The sequence below is a fragment of the Octopus bimaculoides genome, chromosome 16, assembly GCF_046866305.1.
Source record: "Octopus bimaculoides isolate indiv1 chromosome 16, ASM4686630v1, whole genome shotgun sequence".
NCBI classification, from domain to species: Eukaryota; Metazoa; Mollusca; class Cephalopoda; order Octopoda; family Octopodidae; genus Octopus; species Octopus bimaculoides.
In genome coordinates this window covers 10,194,259-10,211,168 of record NC_142943.1, presented here as the reverse complement: position 1 = coordinate 10,211,168, position 16,910 = coordinate 10,194,259, and the positions used below count along the sequence as shown (strand labels likewise).

The window sequence follows — 16,910 nt, the reverse complement described above, 5'->3', positions numbered from 1 at the left end:
CCAAATCCACTCACAAGGCTTTTCTCGACGCGAAGCTATAGTAGAAGACACTTGCCTAAGGTGCCACGCTGTGGGACTGAACCCAGAACGATGTGGTTGGGAAGAAAGGTTCTTACCACACAGCTGCGACACACAAAAGCACAATATACACAAATTACCTGAAAATGCCTTCTAGTTAACTTACCAGAAAACTTAAGCTGAGAAAACTTAACACTGAGATAATGATATTAACGGTTTCAAATTTTGGCACAAGGCCAACAACTTTAGGGCTAAGAATTTAGTCATTTCGTTGACCACAATACTTCATTAATATATTATTTTATCGATTCCAAACGGATGAAAGGCAGAGATGACCTTAGCGGGATTTGAACTTAAAATGTAAATGACTCGAAGCAAATACCGCAATTTATTTTTTCAACGCTTTAATGGTTCTCTGTCGGGTTGTCTGTCTCTGTCTCTGTCTCTCTCTCTCTCCCTCTCTCTCTCTCTCTCTCTCTCTCTCTCTCTCTCTCTCTCTCACTGAAATAATCTTTTCTACTCTAGGCACAAGGCCCGAAATTTTGTGGGAGGAGAGCAAGTCGATTAGATCGACCCAAGAACGCAACTGGTACTTAATTTATCGACCCCGAAAGGATGAACGGCTGAATTTCGAAATCAGAATGTAAAGACAGACGAAGTACCAATTTCTTTATTACCCACATGGGGCTATACAAAGAATGGGACAAAACAACTGATTGGGGTCAGTAACACGTTGTGATATTACATAAATATGAAAATAAAATTATATAAAATATATAAGAATCGAATGAAATACACAATACAAATATGACACAAATGTAGCGATGATCAGGCCACGCTCCGACCCCATAAACCCCGATCTATCGCTGGTACTTCGTTCATCTCTTGTTTTTTTTTTTTTTTTCTATAGCCTATTCACATGGTTTCTTGTACGCACAGCACTCCTGCAACATGCTTCCATTTTTTTTTTTAACACACTCTCCGACAGGCATCTCTTCTCCAGCCACACTTTCCTTTTCAAGTGAAAAGTGAAAAACGATCTTAACTCATGGCCGGAGATAAAGTTACTGGTCGTAATCCCTTTTATCCTAGTCTTCCATACTGCCTCTTTTGCTATTGCAATAACAGTGAGAAAACAATTCTTACCATCGTTTGTTAAAAATTCCGGTGGGTCAATTTTTATAATTGACACAGTCGACAGCTATACTCTTCCTTCGCCGAACAACAGGTGTTCAGCATAAACCCACATTTCAGGTATCTCCGGGCACTGGACAATAGCGTGAGGAACGGCTTCCCTATCCTCCCGCATCTTGAGCAGGTCGGAGAGTGAGACTTTCCAAGTCTTGTGAGTTTATCTCAAACAGGCAAGGCGCCCCTGTAACATTGCCAGGTCAAGGACTTCTGGAAATTGTCCAACGTTCTCAACTCGAATGTACGGTGGAACAGGCTGTCAAGTTGAATATACTCGAGACCTAGAGTCACCCCCAGGACATCGTCCCATTCAGACTCTACCAACCCACTATATAAAAACCGTCTAGAACCCCCATCGCTGGCGTTGCCCGAGCACCGGAATAACGAGGGGGCCTTACGACACTCCATATGCCACTTACTCGACCTCGGTCTACGAAAACACCAGGCTTCCTGTTCGCAAAAACTTTTAAACTCGGGGAACATTTGTCTGGCCAGCAGAATAAAGTGCGTGTTAATATACCAGACTCTAGGAACCAAGAAATTTTGATAAATTGAAATAAAACTGAACTAATAAAAGTCAAGTGTAAAAACAAATTTATTAATAAAAGCTGTATAGTGAGTCAGCAAGTCGTATTGATGTTTTTGTTTAGCTGTAGGGAGAGTCTGATTAATCAGATCTATGATCGAAGGCATTCCAGCAACTGTAGCTATGACAACCATCTATATTCGATTTTAGTTTTATTTTGTTTTTGTAGAATTCACGTAAGCCTACAATATCCTTTCCTCCCGGGACGTTGGTAGGATAAAAAGTAGCACTCCGTCGGTTACGACGACGAGTGTTTCAGTTGATCCGATCAACGAAACAGTCTATTCGTCGTAGTTTCCGTTAACCATATTTCACTCTTAAATTATTGGTCACTCCAAGGAAATGATAGATGGTGCGAAGTGAGGTCGAGCCCCAGGCGTATTTCTTAACCATACAGCCATGTCTTCACCCATAAAGACACAAAATAATTGTCTAAACACGAGCACAAGGCCCACAAATTTGGTTAAGCGGGTTGGTCGATTAAATCGATCCCCAGTATTTATCGAACGAAGAAAGACAATATTTATCGAACGATGAACGACAATAAAGTTGAAAGGCAATGTTGATCTCGGTGAGATCTGAACTCAGAACGTAAGGAGTTGGAAACATAATGACAAAATAATTATTTCTACCAAAGACACAATGCCAGAATTTTCAAAGAAAGAACAGGCGATTACATTGGAATCAGTATTTGACTGCTACTTTATTTCATAGACTCCGTAAGGATAAAAATCAAAATTAACTATGGTGGGATTTGAACTTGGAACGTAAAAAGCGAGAAATATGACACAAAATAATGATTTTGCCTTGGTGAAAATGTACCTGAATACACCGACAAACACGCAAATTAGGATGTTCCAGCAAGGTTTAACATTTTTTTAAATGCTTTAGAAATTTAACAAGTCACATCTGCAATAAAAACTGGATTGCTCACGCCGTAAGATTAGTCACAATGAAGCATGGAATTTTTTTTTTTTAATGAAAGAATTGCTTACGTTTTAACCAGTTGACCACAAACATTGCTTTGATGTTCGCATTATACAATATCTGGATATATTTTTCGACTTCTGCAGCTACTAAAAATGGGAAAGGTGAGCTTACAACAGATTCGTATTGCTCTCCAAATGAATGTTGTTGGTCTGTCGTATGATTTCGTGCAGGCAATCCCAACATGTGGCATGTGTTTGCCAAGTTTGTACCCCGTCTGCTGACCACTGAACAGAAAGAACATTGCGTCGAAGCCTGCCAAGATCTCCGTCAGCCGCTGATGACCCATCCATCATGTTGACGATCATCACCGATGACGAGAGTTGGATCTACGGGTACGACCCTGGGACGAAGTAACAGTCGTCACAATGGAAGAGCTCTTCATCTACACAACCGAAGACGGCACGAAATACGCAACTCAATGAAGAGCTGTTTTTTTTTTTTCCGACATCTGCGGTATTGCAATTTATTAGCAAACGACTATTCCTTCATTGCGAACGAAGGGAGCTGTCTCTGAATATACGAAATGTGAAAACTCTTGTCCCCTAGCATTGTTAAAAGTTTTGATAACTGTCGATTTTCTACACCATTATGTAGTTGCTTCAATTAGATACATCAGTTTTTCACCGTAATATTTCATTACAATGGTTCACATCTACATATCAATTTTTTTTTTATCTATTATATTTAACGAAAATGCTGCGTAAACGGGACCGACATTGACTTGGATTAAAAAAAAAAAAAAGAACGGTACTCTTTGAAGGGGAATTACATTTATTGTTCTTCTTCTCGAACTTCTTCCTCCCGCTGCAGAACCATTGAGCAGACTGTTAATTTAACTCGTCGATGACTTGCTAAAGCTGTTGAAAAGGTTCTCTAGTATACTAAATGAAATCTACCCGTACCGTCATGCAAGCTTTTTATTCATTTTCCTGCTTACTATCTCGCATAAGTGACCGAATAGAAAACCAGTTAACCTTTGCTTCTGTTGTAAAACTCTTGAATTCATTGTTTACGTCTTATCTGGATTAGATACTTCTTGCTTGGAAGTTTTTTTTTCTTTTTAACTCCTTTCAGTGTATTGTACACCTCTAGGAAGGACCTTGTTTAAAGCATATCTAAATATGACATACCCGAAAAACTTTTATCACAAGTTAATATCGCTAATTTTAAAACTAAAAAGAAACATGAGCCCTTGAACTATAAACTCAGTTGTTGAGTACATATTTTAACATTTTATCTTGCTAAAAAGTATTTTCGATTGTTAGCACGCTTATAAACTGCCTGATAACCCAATAAAAATTTTATATACCATTGGCTGTCACTAAAATTGCCCTGGATTCCATCTGTTGGCTTCGTATCCTGGCGCTGCTCTCAGACAAATACAAACGTACAAGAGCAATTTCACTCTTTCGGAAGTAGTAATTAAAATGTAAGTATTACAACTTTTCTCATTAAAAAATTTATTCATTCAGTCACTGTTTTGTTGTCGAGCATTGTTACTATTAACTCTACCTGGGCAGAAGCCGGAGCTGATAACTAATTTACTAATTATTTAATAAAGGACGTGATTTAAAAAATAGCTATCTTCCATTCAATTCATACACTAGTCTTAAATAGCAAACGAAATGGTCCCATATGTCTCCCTCCAAAAAGACTGGAAGGATTTTATATGCCTTTATCTAGGTTAACCCGTGTATAAACTCTGGTGTCTCTGGAAGATCCCTCAATTCCCCCTGGTTTTTAAATCCAGAAGTGATCCATTGGAAACTTTAGTCCTCTTAAATACTCTTAAAGACGAACTTGTTGTCGGTGCTGAGTTAGCTTTTTTTTCCGTTTGTTCAAAGCTGAAACTAAACAGTACCTTATTAGACTTTATTGCGTTCTGTCTCTGGGCAATTCTTCGTCTCATTTACAGTTATTTATGACCGCTTATTTCTAAAGATCTCTTTGTTGAACAGATTAATTCGATTGTTTCAAACCAATGAGGGGCTCGCTTCAACTACCAGAGATCTTTCACCTATTTAAAGAAGTTTCGCAGACATAATTCACTGCCACAGCTCCAACGAAAGTACCTGCAGTGTGGTTTGGCTTATTAAAAATGGATAGATATCCCTTAAATAAACACTTATCTTAAAGGCAAGATTACACCGGAAAATGTTCTTTCACATTTTCTGAAAAAATGGGATGGTTATGGCTGGAACGACTTGTAGTTCGTTCAAGATAGATCTAAGCCTAAACAACTGACACGGTTTCTGCTAGTGTTAAGTTTTTCAGATTTTAACTTAATTTCATTGTAATTTAACTAAATTATCCTGAGGGATTTGAAACTGTACCAGCACTAACCACTTGTTACAAGGTTTAGTTTCATTGTAATTTATCTAAATTATCCAGTGGGAATTGAAACTGTTCCAGTGCCAACCACTTGTCACAAACTGCATAGTTTAATGATAGATTTTCAGTCGGTCTAGCGAAAAGCAAAAATTCATTCTGGTATATTCTTTGAATCACGAGGTAAATTTTGACGTTCCTTTGCGTTAAGGGATGATTATAGTAAAATCTATGGCTGCTTGAATTTGTTATATTGAATTCTCTTCAAATTTCTCGTCAGTTTTCCAGCTTTTTCTTTTTGTTCCTGTCAAAGATAGAATCGACAAGCTGTTAATATTTTCCTTTGCATTCCGCATTTCCAGTGTCTAACACACTTATGTTTACGCTTTGCCTACTCTGTATTACATGCGATACACAGGACATTTCCCTGGTGGCCGTGTATCTGGTAAGAAGCTTGATTCCCAATCACATGGTTCTGGGTTCAGTGCTACTGTGTGGCACCTTGGGCAAATATCTACTATAGCCTCTGGCTGAACAAAGCCTTGTGAGTGGTTTTTGTAGACGGAAACTGAAAGCCTGTCGCTTGTGTATTTGTCACCCACCGCCTTGACAACCGATGTTAGTGTGTTTACGTCTCTGTAACTTAGAGGTTCGCAAAAGAGACCTAGAATAAGCACCAAGCTTACAAAGTCGTGGGATCGATTTGACTAAAAGCGGTGCTCCAGCGTGGCTGCAGTCAAATGACAAATTAGAAAGAATTTGAGCGTATGAAACAAAGGCTAACTGGAACTTTGAAAACAAACGTTTTGGACAAAATTATGGAATTCTTCGAACAGGCAAATGATTAAATTTTTATTCAGTATCGTTTCATTGATTGCTAGGAATGAAGCCAAAACCAGTTTCGGGGTGGTAAATCAACCATACTTCTGGAAAATGTGCTTTAAATTTGATTATCCTTCGCAAGATAAAAGAACCAGCATTCGTAAACTAAAAATCTCAAACTTTTCTCATTTTCAGCGTGACATATTGACATCCATGTGACGCTGATTTGACTCTGGCTGCTTTTATGAAGGTACATATTTTTCTTCATATACTTTGTCGGTGGGAAGTGGGTGCTGCGGCTTCATTAGCTCCCTGCCGGCAGTATAGACTATGTAGTTCATAACTCTTTGGAAATGAATATTCCAATAAAATGTGTCACCATTGTTATATTTATAGACACGGATACAGATGTTAGGTTCTCTTCGAAACCATGTTTCACGTTCAATTCTATCGTAGGCCAGCTTGGAGTCTTCTACTGTTGCCTTAGATTTAACAAATCTTTGAGTAACATTTGGTAAACGGCCGAATGTGCGAGTGCAACATTGAGAGCGTTGCGTTTATCTTTACTCGTATCACTATGCGGCCCCTTGTCAAGCGCTGACTTAGCCTATCCAATAAAGTTCTGTAATGAAAAGTGCTATGGTCAATGCAAGGCTTTAATACGTAACTGTGGTTCAGTGACTGAAACCGGTATAAGCGAAGTGTTGTACAAATGAAATTGCTTCTCTCGTGCATCATAACCAGATAGGATTTACCTTGGCAAAAGTTTACCGCTTTATCAAAGCTGATTGATTTGGTTGATAGATACTTAAATATTTATATTGTAGTTGTCACGATGTGTGTTTGAGTTAGGTTTTAACACGATTAACAACAGAGCGAAATCGAAAATTTAATGGAAACTCGAAACATTGACACGATGTTATTGAAAACTATGAATTTAGATATCAAAATAGAAGTAATGTCTAAATTATGGAATTTCTGCTGTTTATGCTCGTAAATATTATTTTCAGCGGTCAAACTGAACGACTGATTTTCTTTTCTGTTGGAACATTATCGAAGATGGAAGAAAACACGAAAGCTTTGAACCAAATAAACCTATCCTGGATCTAATTTGACTTCCTGTTGATTCCATGCGAACCCAGAGACTGTTATTGCATCGGTTATATTTGAGTTTTATTCAAATTTAACTAATTCTCATGGTCAAGCGAGGAAAGCAGAATACATGAATCTATCTAGAACTTTGTATGCGAAATTGAACTGGTCTGTAGAATTTTTGTAATTTCATGAAGTTTGATGTCAAAATGATGCTTCTTTTGCTTTCATAATCATCCAACAGATATTGTGCAACCTGTAGGTAGTAATTTAAATGATTTTAGTGAAACAAACGACTTCCTGCGAAGCCGTTTGCTACCTGGTTTCAATATTGCAGCGGTTTTTTTTTTGGGGGGGGGGGGTTATAACCCATCTTGTGTCGTATTATTCCATTTACAAAAATTGTTCGTTACAGTTCAGTTTTGAAGTGTTTATTTTCCTGAAGGTGATGAAAATATTGGATATTTTTTTACAAATACCAAAATTGGCGTCTCGTGCTTCATTTTGCATGACTATTTTAATTTTTTTTTTTTTTTTTTAAACTTATTCTTAGTCAATAATTTTGACTTTCTGCAACTGTCTGTTAATGAAGCTTTCATTAAGCGCTCTAAAATTTCCAATGTAATGGAATTAAATTGCAATTCTAGATAGTGCAACAGCTATCTCACGAAAGGGTATTTCTGAAAAAGCTTTCTTGTAGAATTTTTTTTCATTCTACCTTAACGCTACTGTTAATGACAACGACATTTTGGCAGCTCCTAAGAGTGAATATGGCATATTTCAATAGTCCGGGAATTTCTTGGGACATAATAAAATTCTTCATGTCCTCCAGGTTTCAGATTCTATCCCACTGATTGGCACCTTGAGCGAGTGCCTTTTGCAATAACTTCGTGTTATCCAAAACCGAGTCAAATTTAGCTGACGGCAACTATAAACCCTGCAGGAAGTATTCCTTGTACTTTGCTGAGTATCTGCCGTCCTCTCTAGTGCCACTCTTTCTGGTTCTTGGTTACCTTTAGTGGAGTTACCTTTGTTGCGAGCAATTATTCAGTGCTTGATCAACTTACGAAATTGAACAATTTGAACGTTTTTAATGGGCCGAAACATCCCCTGTTTGCGAACAGATTTCAATTTTTTAGTTTTACTATCTTCTTGGGTGGTATTTAATTTTTAAAAATTGCTCGTTACAATTCTAAGTTTTGAAGTGTTTATTTTCTTGAAAGCGATAAAAAAATCTTGCTTATTATAAATACCAAAATTATTGGCGTTTCATGCTTCGTTCTGCATGATTTTTTAAATTCCTGGTCAATAATTTTGACTTTCTGCAATTGTCAATTAATGAAGCTTTCATTAAACGCTCCAAAATTTCCAATGTAATGGAATTAGAGATTGCAATTCTAAATATTGCAACAGCTATCTCACGAAAGGGTATTTCTGAGAAAGCTTTTTTTTTTCTTTTTTTTTTGTGGAATAGGGGTGAGATTTTAGTTTTCATTCTAAACTTTTTAAAACTTATAAATTAATGACAATGAAACTTTGACAGGACCTAAGAATGAATTATATATTGTACTTGAGTCCGGAAATTTATTGCAACCTAATAAAATCCCTCATGCCCTCCAGGTTTCAGCTCCTATCCCACTGACCGGCACCTTAAGCAAGTGCCTTCCGCAATAACTTCGAGTTCTTGTGGTTCTTGGTTACCTTTAGTGGAGTTAACTTTATTGCAAGCAGTCATCCAGTGCCTGATAATCTCACGAAATTGAAAATATTGATCTGGGGCTTTTATGCAGCTTATCCCTAACACTGATCAGTTCAGCTCTCCTGTTTAAGAGTAATTTCGTCCTTCTAGTCTAGTGAGTTGTCTCTGTAAAGGGTATGAGTCTTTATTCTTTGTTTTTTAATTACAGGCACTGAGCCAATCACCTTTCAATACACGATCACTAATTTCTCGTCATGGAATGGGATATCGACAAGATTCTAATTCTTGATTGGTTGATATTTCGTGACAATCACTGCATTAACAATGCTAGATAATTCACTTTATAACTCGGGAAACAGCTACATCAAATGCCTTTTAAAATCTATTCATTCTCCAATGCTGTTGTTAACATGACCTGGCAAACTTTAGCTTAAACGCAAGTAACGTTTGGCTTTTGTCTTCCTTTAACATAAACAGTCGTTTTAAAAAACCGAACTTCTACATATTTCGAAATCTTTTTTATGTCGGTTTTTTTCCCCTTTCGTAGTAAAAAAAAATTTTTTTTTGAGACTATTCAATTTAAATTTCTCTACAGTATTCTTTTATTCGGAGTTTGTCTGCGCCTGTGTGTTTGTCCAGATGTTGTACTCATTCAAAAATGGTCATCGTCGAATTCAGTGGACAACCATAAGAAATGAAGTACTTTAATGCTGTTTCATTAGCTTGCAGTGCTGAGTTCAAATTTCACAAGGTTTCACAACTACAGACTGGTTTTGATAACAGATCTTTCAGTTGGCTTATTTCAGTCCTTGGCGTTTCCATTACTTTCTGTATCCTCATTAAATTACTGATTAGTCACTGTTTAATTTGCATTGGCAGCGTGTTAGCAAAGAGTTAAATAAAATATCTTGTACTTGGTTTCGCTTCTTACTGAGATCAAATTTCAGAAATTGACTTTGATTTTTCTAAGAGTCGATAAAATAAAGTACCAATCTATTACTAGGAATTTTAAAAAATCGATTTCATCATCCCTATCCCGAAATGAAGGAATTGTGACTTAGGTGCTCCTGTGTTGAGTAGCACATGAGGCAGTCAAAGTAGTCCAGCATCGTTTACGACTGCTGCCATATTTTTACATATTAAACTATATTTCGTAGCTTGAGGATTTTCCAACAACAGGGTGCTAACCTGGAGCCCAACCACTTGCATTTAGGAAAGACTAAGTGGAACTGTCTGACTGCTAGCAGAGGTCCACGAAGTATCATGGCTCGCCTTCAGTCTTGAGATTCCTATTTCATGTCTTGACACATGGTCTTGAGGCTCCTCGGCTGTGGTTGCAGCACCTCCACCCGCCTAGTGGTGCTGTCAACGCCAACATCATCTCATGCTTTATATCGCCAGCTGGTACGATGTACCGGGATGTGGCACTGAGTCAGCACACGAGATTTAGTGGTTGAGTAAGAGCCAGGGATGCCCATCCACTTCACCAGGTAGGGAGCAACGTCACGGACGCCAAAGGTACGAGCTCTTCCCAGAGTCCCATCTCCAGACTTGTGCCTATAGTTGATTTCAATATTTAACCATTTTATATGATGAGTAATAATTCATCTCTTTTGTGTTCCTATAAGGATTAAATTTGAACAATTTTTATATTGCAACTGACTGGTTATACCATTTTTCGTTGCACTTTCTTAAATGCAAATGTTCAGTAGATGTCGTATATTGGTTCTTAACACAACGTTCTACTTAATATTTCTGATTATTCAGAATCGGAGGGCTAGACTAAATATTTTGCTGTACTTAGTTTCCTTTAGATTCTCACGCTGAGGTGAAGTTCCCTTATCTTTGGGTCTAGGATTTCAAACGAAGCATATGTCAGGTAAATAGAGGTAGGAATAGATTTCTTGCTGTCGGGAGATAGCTCGTTACCTCAGTTGTAAAAGATAGTGGGGATGCTGCTAGGGCAGACTTTAGTTACAGGAATATGAAAGTGGTTCGGGTGATTCAAATATCAATGCCGACAAAATTTTCATTACTCTGACTCGCCTCGTATATACATGCGTAGATCTATGTGTGTTATTGTTTGTCAAGTTACATGTAAAGATGATTTAACATTAAACTGAAAGGTTACTCAATATTTTCTAGAATACATATTAAACTTTTACAAGGGAAAGTTTGTCTGATTTAGAAGTTTCACCTGGCTTGTCTTCGTCAGTGCCAAATATGAGTAAGCTGAAACTTCAAATGTCTTTTTCCTGGAAAAACTTTTAACGGGTGTGCCTGCCTGCCTGTCTATCATTTAATGTCTGTTTTCCATGCTGGCTTGTGGTATATAGTTTTACAGGAGCTAGATCTGCACAAGGCTCTAGTGTCTGCTTTGGTATAGTTTCTACAAATGGGTACCCTTCATAATGCCAGCTACTTTACAGAGTATACTGGGTGCTTTCTTTTTCTTTTTTTACATAGCACCACCACCACTGGGGTCACCAAACAACTTGCAAGGCAAATACATCTCGGATGAGAATGCTTGTGTGTGAATGTACGTATATTCGAGTCGAATTCGTGGTGAGACCTTGCTCATTCTCTACGATAATAAAGACTTCACAAAAGGGCTTGTGGTAAAAAAAAAAAAATAATAATATGCAACTGCTTTTCTAACTTGCATTTTCAATGGTTGTCATATCTTTAATTTCCAGCCTAGTACTATTGAATCCATCAAACCAGCTATTAGCCCCCAACTGTTGGGTAAAGACCTTTCTCTTATCTCTGCTTTCGGTGCGACTCAAGTGCCAAACCTTCATACTTCAAGAAGTTAAAAGTAACTTTTTGTGTGTAAATGTGAAGTGGTGAATGATACAGCTTGGAAATATGGTTAATATACTTTCAGTTCTGTATCCTATATTAGTGCTGTTGATGCTTTTCTTATCACGCCTTTAGTTCATATCTGCTGAATATCGAAAGTAGAAGAATACAATGATATTGAGCAAGTTATTGGATTTATAGTGTTACTCGGTTTACTTAATGCCAAAGTATTTTGAAACTGATATCGATCCCTTCTGTGTTCTGTGAAAGTTACTATCTTTTAGTATTCAGTGTTTATATTTCTAGGCACAGCGTTTACACAAATCGCAGTCCGTATTCTTGGGATTAGTGTAGTCCGTAGTATCCGTGGGCATCCGGTTGATCATCATCGATTCGTTTCCTCAGGTAATATAACAGCTTTCAATAAAGCTGAAAAACAGCTTGATTCATATGAAAGATAGCTTATCTAGCAATGAGATCCATATACTGAAGATATTACTAAATGAGTGTAATTACAACTCGCCATTCCGAGAAGAATTGATATCTCGCAACACTTTATATCAATTAGGGAAGGAACACTCATTCACTCAAAACAATAAAAACTCTGTAGAGTTTATGGGGCAATTGACAGTACCAAAAACCATTTCTTTATCATAATTGGAGCCCAAAACTTTTGAATACGTATGTAGAAACCATGGTGTTATCTTTTAAACACCGTAGGCTTATCAATAGATTTTCTCTAACACTGGGTAAAATAAAGTTGTGTATCTCCATACCAAATCTGATTTAGTAATTCTGTAGTATGCGGATGGGCGGTGAAACTATTGTAATCTTTTTCCAGTTATATACTACGTCCTAGCAGTGTTCAGAGGCTGTACACTCAAATGTAGGGATAAATCATGTCTAGACGTATCGCACTCTTTTCACGGTCCTTTCACTAAGCCAGCAGTTTCTGTTGGTGGTAACAGCAGACGGATAAGGCAGATTCAGCCAGCCCTTAAGCTATTGTTCTTCTGCATATGTTATTGATGAGCATCGTAGCATAGTGATGCTATTGATGTTGCAGCTATTTCTTTCGATATATCGTTTTGTTAGGCTGAATAGTGACATAGTAGTTTAGGATAAGATCTTGCGGGGTTTGTCTGAAGGATTTTCATGAAGTAAAAGTTGTTTTTCTTAGCAGCGGACTATGCATTATTTATGCAAAGGAAGTTTTCGTTTAGTTTTTACAATGTGGTCATGGGGTTAGGTTGTTGCCTTCATGATAAGATTGCGTTTTCAATCTCTTGCATTCCTGAACAAAACATTTAATTTCATGTTGCTCCAGTCCACTCAGCTGGAAATGAATTCCAGCAATTGCTGGGAAGTTAGCCCTTTGATAAACTGGTAACCTGTCCGTGGAAGTGTTGTAATCTGTCAAATACTATGAAAACCGAATTAGACTACGGTTTTTTTTTGTTTTTTTTTTGTGCTACGGCTTATGACAGACAAAAGTCCTTAGTGTGTTGTGATCTCCATACACCCTGCTATGCAGTAGTGAACTGTTTTTGCTTGTCAAATCCTCACTCCATTACATGGCCATTTTCTTCGGCCAGACTTGAGTGAATTTCTACTCTTACCAAAATTAAATATCAGTATTTTGCATTTTAATACTGTTTAGGTTGAAATTTGTCTTTGGCAATAACTTCTCGTTCCGGAACGAATTTTCGGATAAAGACATACGAATTTGATCAAAGCGATTGATTTTACTTCAAGGAATGGTTTGGAATAATTTTCGGAAAACTGGTTCTTTTGACGATGTGCCCACTTGGAATATCGGCTTTCTTTCTCTCTTGCCTGGGCATAAGGGGTAGCAGTGTTTGTTTGTCTGAGTTTCTTCGGGAAACGTTCCTAACTATATTCTAAGATGATTAGTTAGATAAAGAAAGCTAGTTTCTTTGGACTAAATTTCAACGGATAAATCATTAGCATGCCGGGTAAGTTGCTTGGCGGCATTCCGTCCATCTTCACGCTCGGAATTCAAATACTACCGGGGTCAGCTTTGCCTTTCATCCTTTTGGAGTCCTTAAAATAAGGACCAATCGAGCACTGGGATCGATGTAATCGATTAGCTTCATCCCAAAATTTGAAACCAGTATATATATATATATACATATATTATATTGGAAGGTTTGGAGGTGATGTACAGGAATTATATATGAGAATAAATAATAATCAGGTACTCAGATGTCTGGATGGTTGTATATTTACAGATTTTTATTCATGTCACATGTTTTATAAATTAGCGCTTTCACCTAGTCTTGTAGGGTCATCAAATTTTGATTTCACCTTGAGAGAATGCTTCTTATAGTATTGAATGTGTAGGGTGAAGAGATATATAGGATAGGAAGAGAGGGTGAGGAATGGAGGGAAAAGTTCTTGTTCTTTTTTTGTGTCTGTGTGTGTGTGTGTATATATATATATAGTTTTTTTGTGTATGTATTATATATGTATGTATATATAAAGCAGTATTTACTGAATCTATGGATTGACGGTGGGGTGGGTGTTCCTCAATTGCAATCCATCGTCTCGTTGTAATCCGATGAAAATTCGAGTCATGTATAAAGCCCCTAGGTCGCTAATTTTAACCAGGTCATTCCTACACTATAGTAACCTCGAAGCGTTCGTTGCTGTGCTTCTTCACCGCCTTCCCGATGAACTGACAGAATCGTTAGCAAGCCGGGCGAAATAGTGATATTTGGTCTGTCGCTAGGTTCTGAGTTCAGATTCCACCGGGGTTGATTTTTGCCTTCCATCTTCTTAAGGTCTATAAAATAAGTACCAGTTTGAACACTGGAGTCGATGGAATCGACTAACCCCCTCCCCCGAAATGGCTGGCCTTGAACTAATGTTTGAAACCATTATTATAAGACGGTGAGCTAGCAGTCGTAAGCATGCTGGGCAAAATGCTTAGCGGCATTTCGTCCGAATTTGTTCGGGGTCGACTTTGCCTTTAAATTCTTTAGGGGTCGATGAAATATGTACCAGCTGAACATTAGGGTCGATGAAATTGATTTATCCTTTCTCCCGAAATTTCAGGGCTTGTGCTAAAATTTGAAACCATTATTATAAAATAAATATTTTCAGACTAATAGTAAGATTTCCCTTTGATGGGAGAGATGTAGACGAGGTGTCTAATTCGATGCCAATCACGAGAAATTAGTACTTTACAGTGGTAATCACAAATGACGAATTGGATGTAATAATTTTTGTCCGGTTATAAATACAAACTGACAATTTTAGTTGCTCTATAATGGCAGCGTGATTTGTCCTTAGATGGTAGAGTAGAATTCAACGTCGTTTTGCTAATTATCCCCATATTAGATTTGAATAAATTGATTTAATGTTGAAATGTTGCTGTAATTTTTTTCCTGAAGTAAAAGGGGTTCAGTAGGCTTTGATGGTGCCCATTCTATCAATTTCTAGTGGGGTACATAAGTCATTAGCTGCCTCATTGGTATTGTTTAGGATTTCGTGACAAGACCTTTTATAACTGGACACCGTATCAGAAAAGGGCATGTTGTATACTTATCTCTAGATTTTGGGTCGTATCAGAGCTTACGAATAACTGATCATAGTTTTTGACGGAACTTAAAGTTCTAGATGCGGGTTAATGCAGATACTTTATATGAAATGGGTTGCCTCCAAATGGTTGTAAGAAGTAAGGAGGCGATTTTCAAGATTTTAGTCCGATCTTGGTTTGTGTGTCTTAATGGTATTTATCGTGGGAGTACATTTTCCATCTGATGTTTGAAAAAGCTTTCCACCGTCTGAAGTTATATTTTAGGGAAACTTTTCTAATTAGTAATGGCGATATTTAAGAAAACCTGACCAGCTATTAAATATATTACAATACGTTAATATATTAAATGTTGAGATAGTCACACGTTGCTAGATCTATATGATCCAATTTGATACGGTTCATGAATTATTGGTAGATTTCAAGATGTTTCGCGTCATTTCTAAAAACCTAATTTCCGCATCTTAGTTCCCAACAAGTTTTTATTACAGGTATTTTTAATTACGAAACAAATTAGTCAACGTTAATTGCAAATAGTAACTTTCTCACTGTAGTGTCTCTTTTGCTTTTGTGGCGTGTGAATCAGCCTCAAAATTTTCTGATACTTTTCCTGTTTACCTCATTTTAGGCTTTCTTATTCGTTTTACTCTCAGCTTATCCGGGAGTGACGAAGCTTTTGTTTTAATTAAACCGGTTATATTAGGTCGGTTAAATAATTTAACGAATCCGTTTAACTTTCTTAGTCAAGCTGATAATTAAAATATAATATTCATATTTCATCGGTTTTCACAGGCAATAACTTTGTTAGATATCTACCCGTTTTCACAGTGGAGTTGGAACTGTCATTTGTCTCGTAATCTTGAGTTCATATCTCGTCAACTTTGCGTTCATTCTTCCAGGGTTGATGAAATGTATTGCAAGAAATCGATCTGTCAATCTCGGCCTCGAAATATTATCTTCACCCTTGATGAAAAATATATTTCACTTCGTATTTTATACTAACATGATTTAGCTGTTTATGATAGCCGATACCTGGCACTGAGAATGAAATATTTTCTTGAGTGAGAAACCGGTTATCTTGAACTGACTGCACCAGTTAAACCATCTGCAATTAGAAAAATACCTTTTAAAACCATTTCAAAATTATTAGGGAAAGCATAAAGCGGCGAGCCGAAAGAATCATTCGAGTGCCTTGCCAATGCGTATATTGAGCTTGGCATCAAGGTATATGTTGTAGGTGACGGTAGAGCCAAGATAAACTTCTCCACCTCCTGTAGTCTGTTGTCTCCAATATGTATGTTTGGGATGTCCGATGTAGCCTGACCCACGATGTTGGTCTTCTTGAGGCTGGTAACTAAGCCAAAGTCGCTACATTCGATCACATATCTACGGATGTTCTATTTGGTTTAGGACTGTTGTATGGGAGGTTGTTCATCTATAGAGGTTGCTGGCTGCGTGTAAATGAACAACAAACAAACTTTACCACTGCACATCGTATTTTCTATGTTAGTTTTTCAACGGAAAGTATAACCAATTATTTACACACACTGGGGAAACAAACTCTGTTGTCTGACAAAATAGTCGATTCTAATAGCTCTCTGATTACGCTGTCACAACTGGAGAAATCTGTTAAATTCATGACGGCAAATCTGCTCGACTGGAGAATGGAAACAGGAATATGGAGTTATTGAAACTGTTCGACATTCTGTATCTGCCCACGGCTGGTGAATGAGAATAGAGTTATCCCTGTAACAGCTTCAACATTCTGAAATTAGCACTGAAAATTTATAAGCTACGTTAGGTTATAGAAGGTCGAATGGCAT

The 16,910-nt window shown here is 37.4% G+C and overlaps 1 long non-coding RNA gene across 1 annotated transcript; it reads left to right on the top strand.

Moving 5' to 3' along the window:
- The first annotated feature begins 2,622 nt into the window (after nt 1–2,622).
- On the top strand, nt 2,623–8,041 carry LOC106869570 (uncharacterized). The gene is made up of 3 exons (XR_001409413.3): nt 2,623–4,214; nt 6,131–6,185; nt 6,946–8,041. It is a non-coding gene; the product is annotated as an uncharacterized LOC106869570 (long non-coding RNA).
- The last annotated feature ends 8,869 nt before the right edge of the window (nt 8,042–16,910 follow it).